Source organism: Atta colombica, unplaced genomic scaffold (genome assembly GCF_001594045.1).
Source record: "Atta colombica isolate Treedump-2 unplaced genomic scaffold, Acol1.0 scaffold202, whole genome shotgun sequence".
Taxonomy (NCBI): Eukaryota; Metazoa; Arthropoda; class Insecta; order Hymenoptera; family Formicidae; genus Atta; species Atta colombica.
In genome coordinates, this window is record NW_017259297.1 from 14924 (window position 1) to 20833 (window position 5910).

Genomic DNA, 5910 nt, shown 5'->3' on the forward strand with positions numbered 1-5910 from the left:
TTATTTATTTATATATATTTTATTTATTTATTTATATTTTATAGCAGAAGATCGTAGAAATGTTGAGTCCCTTTTTTACGTCTACAAATTAAAATGTATTGTACATGAATCCGACGTGTAAGAAAATTCACTGATCTTCAGAGGATATTTCGGTTCCAATATCTTTGAAAAGTGTGAGCCCGAAAGCTTATAAGTATTTGAGAAAAACAAAACAGATTCCGTTGCCCGCAATGTCAACTCTTCGAAGATGGGTAATTGATGAAGGCATCTTAAAAGAAGTTCTATTAGTAATAAAAAGACAAAAATCAAAACATGACAAAGAGAGAACAGCGGTTCTTTGTTTTTTTAATGAAATTCATTTATCAAATCTAATTCAAATTAAAAAAAAAAGGAAAGAGCCGTTGGACTTCATAAAAGATGTCAATTGTTCTTATTCGTGGTTTATTTAAAAAAATGAAAACAGCCCGTCTTCTATGTTTTTGATTATCACAAAAGAAATATTGTTGGACATATTGGGAGTACAAATTCGGTCCGTTTTTTGTGTTCAATGCATTTATTTCAAAACAAAATGAATGAACAAATCAATTAAAGTAATATCCATCGCTGCCTATTACTTTTTCCCATCTCTCCGGCAATTTTCGAATTCCATCTCGAAAAAATGACTCATCTTTGGAGGCGATCCAATTTTGGAGCCATTTTTCGATTTCTGCGAAAGAAATGAACCGGTGACTTACATCCTTCGGAACAACCAATAATCAGAAGGAGAATATGGCGGGTGTGGTAAAACATACCATTTGAGCTTTTCCAAATATTTTTTTATGACTTTAGCGACATGAGGCCGAACGTTGTCATGAAGAAGAATAACTTTATCATGTCTTTGCTCGTATTCCGGCCGTTTTTCTCGCAATGCACGGCTCAAACGAATCAATTGTAGTCGATACCGATCGCTCGTAATGGAATCGCCAGGTTTCAGCAGCTCATAGTAAATAAGATCCTTTTGGTTCCACCAGATATAGAGCATGATCTTCGAACTATGAATGTTCGGCCGTGATGTTGATGTGAGGCAACGATTGACCGGGCTTAGCGCAGTATTTTTTCTTCTTGGGGTTGTCGTAGAATATCCACTTCTCATCTCCAGTCACAATTCGATGCAAAAAACCTTTTCTCTGTTGTCTTTGAATCAGCTGTTCGCAAGTAAAAAATCGTCTTTCAACGTCTCTCGATTTCAGTTCATAAGGCATTTTCCTTGTTTTTGAATCATTCCCATGGCTCTCAATCGTACAGAAACGGCTTGTTGAGTTAATCCCCAATGATTCTGCAAGCTCCTCTTGCGTTTGATTCTGATCTTCTTCGAGTAATGCCTCTAATTCTTTGTCTTCGAATATTTTTGGCTGTCCAGAGCAAGGCTTGTCTTCAACGCTGAAATCTCCATCCTTGAAATGTTGAAACCATTCCCTACATGATTTATCAGTTGGAGCAGTGTCATAAACTTCGACAAGCATTCGATAGGCTTCAGCCGCACTTTTCTTCCAATTAAAGCAGAAAATCAAAACTTCCCGCAAATGCTGCTTGGGTAACACAAAATTCGACATTTCGAACACAGTAAAAATCAAGGTTTTTGTATGAAACGCAAAGTGATATAAACTGAATATTATTAGCAGATGTTTAACCTCTCTGAAATCGCTAAAATCAGCTGTCACTATGAAACATTCACAACAGCTGGAACCATCTTTAGGAAAACGGACCGAACTAACTTTGTACTCCCAATAAATGAACATTTTGTTACCTCAGTAGCCTTGAAAAGAAAGTTGCAAATCAATAGTGATTAAAAAATTGTACATAAACGCATTTGGATGTCCAAGAACCACAAGAAAATGTGAAACTAGCAACAAGGAACTTACAGAATTCTTCGAAGACACAGGCATCAAACACGAAAGATCCAAAGTAAAAACCCTCAGATGATTGGAATAGCCGAGAGAACAAATAGGATGCTTATGAATCTAGTGAGATCTATGCTGAAGAATGCGAAACTTCCACAAAAGTTCCGAAATCGTAATGATGGCCGCATATATACGCGACAGAGTTGGATATTCGTCAATTAAAGAAGAAGTACCACTCATAATATGGATCGGTAATACACCTAGCGTTCAACACTTGAAAGTGTATGCCTAGCCTATGCTAACTTACTCAGACAAAGAAAAAGGAAGGGCAGAATGTTTCCTCGTCGGATATGCGTCACAGACTAAAAGATACTGCCTTTGGTGTCCAGAAAAAGTGGACGTATTTATAACAAAACACGTTCATCGAAGATAAAACCGGTTATATAGTGGATATATATAGTGCATTTTATATACACAGATACAAATATAACCGCATATGATCAGAAAGTGTCAGCGAACGAGTCAGACTACTTCACGACATCTCAGTGCAATTTCTCGCGTCCACGACTTGACCGTTAAAAGATATCTTGGCGCCAGTCTTACGCTTCTAATGATATATTTATTATTATTTTAGCCGCAGTGTCCGAGGGGCACAACTTGATGTCCTTTTGATCTCGTCACTCGTGCATCGATTTTTAGTTTATCTCGGAACATTTACGAGGAGATGCTGGATTCTTCGTTTTAATTTTTAGTGTGAGAAAAGAAAATTTTTAGTCTTTTTTAGACTATAATGTTCAACTTGTGCGTTATTCGCAATTGTCTTTTTCAACGAATTTCAGATCTCCATGAAAGAAGAAAGTTGTGGGAGTCCGCTAGACGTAACAACTTTCAATGGGAAATTTTTCAAACAAAAATTTGATACTTCTATGGGTTCACCTCTATTTTCGATCATTGCTAATTTGATGATGGAGGGCTTAGAAGTGAAGGCATTGGAGACAAGAATTTCTATTCCGTTTTATTTTAGGTATGTTGACGACATTGTGATAATCGTATCATTCAATGAAATTGATAAAGTACTCACAATTTTTAATTCCTTACACTCGAGGCTATAGTTTACAATTGAAATAGAGGGCAATAGAATCAATTTTTTAGATTTGACAATCATCATCAACGAAGAAAGAAAAATTAGAATTTGATTTGATTTGATTCCTATTTTTTTGATTCCTATTTTTTCGGAACATTATTTGAATTACCTCTCCTCACATTCGATTTCACAAAAAACAGTTATGTTATAACGGGAATGGTTGAACTATTTTACTAATTTTCGAGTCCAAAAATTATATAAGAATATTAAGTTTATAGTCAATATTTTATTAAATAATGACTATCCAATTGACTTTATTTTCACTATCAATTCTCGTATCAATTAAAATTTTTGTTTAATAAATTATTAGACGAAATAATGACACTACTGCTACGTCTATTAACGAATGTTCATCATGATTCATCTATCTTATGTCAACGGTTTCTGAGAAATTCTTTTCCATCATCAAGAATATTAATGTTAAGCTGTTTTTTTTCAGTTTGAATAAATTCAATAGATTCATTAAAAGACAAAAGAAGGTTCTCTCAAAACTTTCTAATAAAAATGTGATTTATAAGATTCCGTGCAAAGATTGCCATGTATCATATGGTCAAACGGATCATAAATTAGGCATTAGAATATCTGAGCATCAAAACCACATAAAAAATAATAACAAAAACCAATCATAGAATATCGATTTTGTTGTAACTACATTGAAAAAAACATCGGTTGCTACAACAATTTAGATAGTAAAATATGGCATAGCATTTTTATATGGTTGTAGCAACCAGTTTTTGGTTGTAGCAGCAAATTTTTAGTTGCATTAGCCTATCTGCAATGTCAGTATATGATTTCGATAATTATTTCGTCAATAATTTATGAAATAAAAGTTTTAATCGAGAATTGATAATGTTGAAAATAAAATCAATTGGATAGACATTATTTAATAAAGTATTAACTATAAACTTAATATTCTTGTAATTTTGGACTCGAAAGTAAAACAGTTTTGTTACTCATACCCGTTATAACACATGTTTTTTGTGAAATCAAAAGTGAGGAGAAGTAATTCAAATAATGTCCCGAATAAGTAGGAACCAATCAAATTCTAATTTTCTTTCTTCGTTGATGACGATTATCAAATCTAAAAAACAATCTTTTCTTTCAGTGCATGATTTCGATTAGGAGAATGTTCAGATTCTTAATAAAGAAAAATTTCTCAATAAACGATTAAATTCCAAAATGTCTCACATTTATATGCAAAAGAATAGACTTAATTTAAAAACGACACAGAGTGATTTTACTCGTGCCTTCTTATTGAATATGTTTTTAAACAAAAATGATAATCATACTTTGTTATATTGACTGACTCATAGTTATATTTATTTTCAATGCTTGTTGTTAATCTCCTTGTCAGTTTCCTAACATTCAATTTTAAATGACACGTCATGTCGTACATACACGAATTCTTAGTCAGAAGAATAATAAATATCTATTATACAGTAACTTTTTTACTCAATATTATAAATGTGAATTATTATTCTGAGCTTCGTTTTTTATAATTTTCCATTGAGGTGTGCCATTTGGTTTAATATTTTTGATAAGTTCCCTTATTTTAGAATGATAATTTGATTTAGTGTAATGTATACTGTATTTCTGACAATCTGCAAGTGACTTGCTTTCAATAGAAGAATTTTGATTTTGTATTCGCTGAAGAGAATTCGAAAAAGAATCGAAACATTCGAATGAAGATAACCACCTGAGGATTATTTGCTTCTCCTATTTCTTCGCTCTTACAATAGTAACTCTCATTAGCTTCATCTGAATTATTTATATTTTTTTATAATTGTATTATTTATATTTTATTGGTTAAAAATAAACATTTCTTGTATATAAATATACAGTATACATAAATATAAGTATATATTATATACTTCATCAAATTATTATTAATCGTATAATTACTCAAGTAGAATAAAAACGTTGAAAAAATGTTGAAAAAATGTTTTTCCATAATTGAGTAACAATTATAAATAAGTTTTTAATACATTATAAGTGTAGGGAACATTAGAAATAATGATTAATTAAACATTTACGAAACCGCTATAAAAACTAATTTAAAACGTTGTTTTTTTTTACTAAAAAAAAATTTTAAAACGTTGACCTATAAGTTCAATTAAGGTTTTTACAACATCTATATATAATTCATTTTTATAATTGGTCCCGGATGTTTATTTACTGAAAAAAAATGCATTTTTACATAGACTTTACATATAGGAGAGCCATAGGACAAGTTGATATATGGGGTAAGTTGTTACAGTTAGTTTTTTTAATTGTCACAGATGGCAGCACATTTTTATGAATTTTTATATATAATTTTTATGATAGAGAAAGGTCGCGGATACCGACACTTTGTTTTTAGATAATATTTCTTAAACAAAAAGTAAAAATAAAATTTTAAATATAAACTAAAAAGTGTCTTCTATCAGATAATGTAAAATTTTTATAATACTATTTGTAATTTTGCAATAATTAATTTTTTTGTAAAATAAGCAAAAATGAGCGTCTGACAAAATGGGCTTCAAAATTTACACAGTAGCCAATAATGCTATGTATTCCTATTCTTTTTCTTTTACAGGAAATCTGTATAAAGTAGGGAAGACCAGGGCAAGTTGTTGCAATTTTTTATTTATTTTATGTAGCAATTTTTTCTATACTAATGTATACATTTAAATTAATGAATACCTATACATTGTTTCAAATACATCTTTAATTAAATAATCAATTTTTTTCTGATTTGTATCTATGTCTTTAAATACTGAAAATTTAACTTTTCTATCAGTAGGCAAATTGTAACAACTTACCTCACTATGGGGCAAGTTGTTACAATATTACTTGAATTTACAATATTACTTGAAATATATACATATATATATACATATATATATA

The 5910-nt window shown here is 30.8% G+C and overlaps 1 protein-coding gene across 1 annotated transcript in view; it reads left to right on the forward strand.

The window, feature by feature from the left end:
* The first annotated feature begins 2739 nt into the window (after positions 1–2739).
* LOC108687212 (neuronal acetylcholine receptor subunit alpha-5-like) overlaps positions 2740–5910 on the forward strand; it is an 11496-nt gene continuing 8325 nt past the window's right edge. Inside the window, exon 1 of the mRNA XM_018192868.1 lies at positions 2740–2904. The gene's annotated coding sequence lies outside the window, so the exon portion shown is untranslated. The remainder of the gene's footprint in view (positions 2905–5910) is intronic.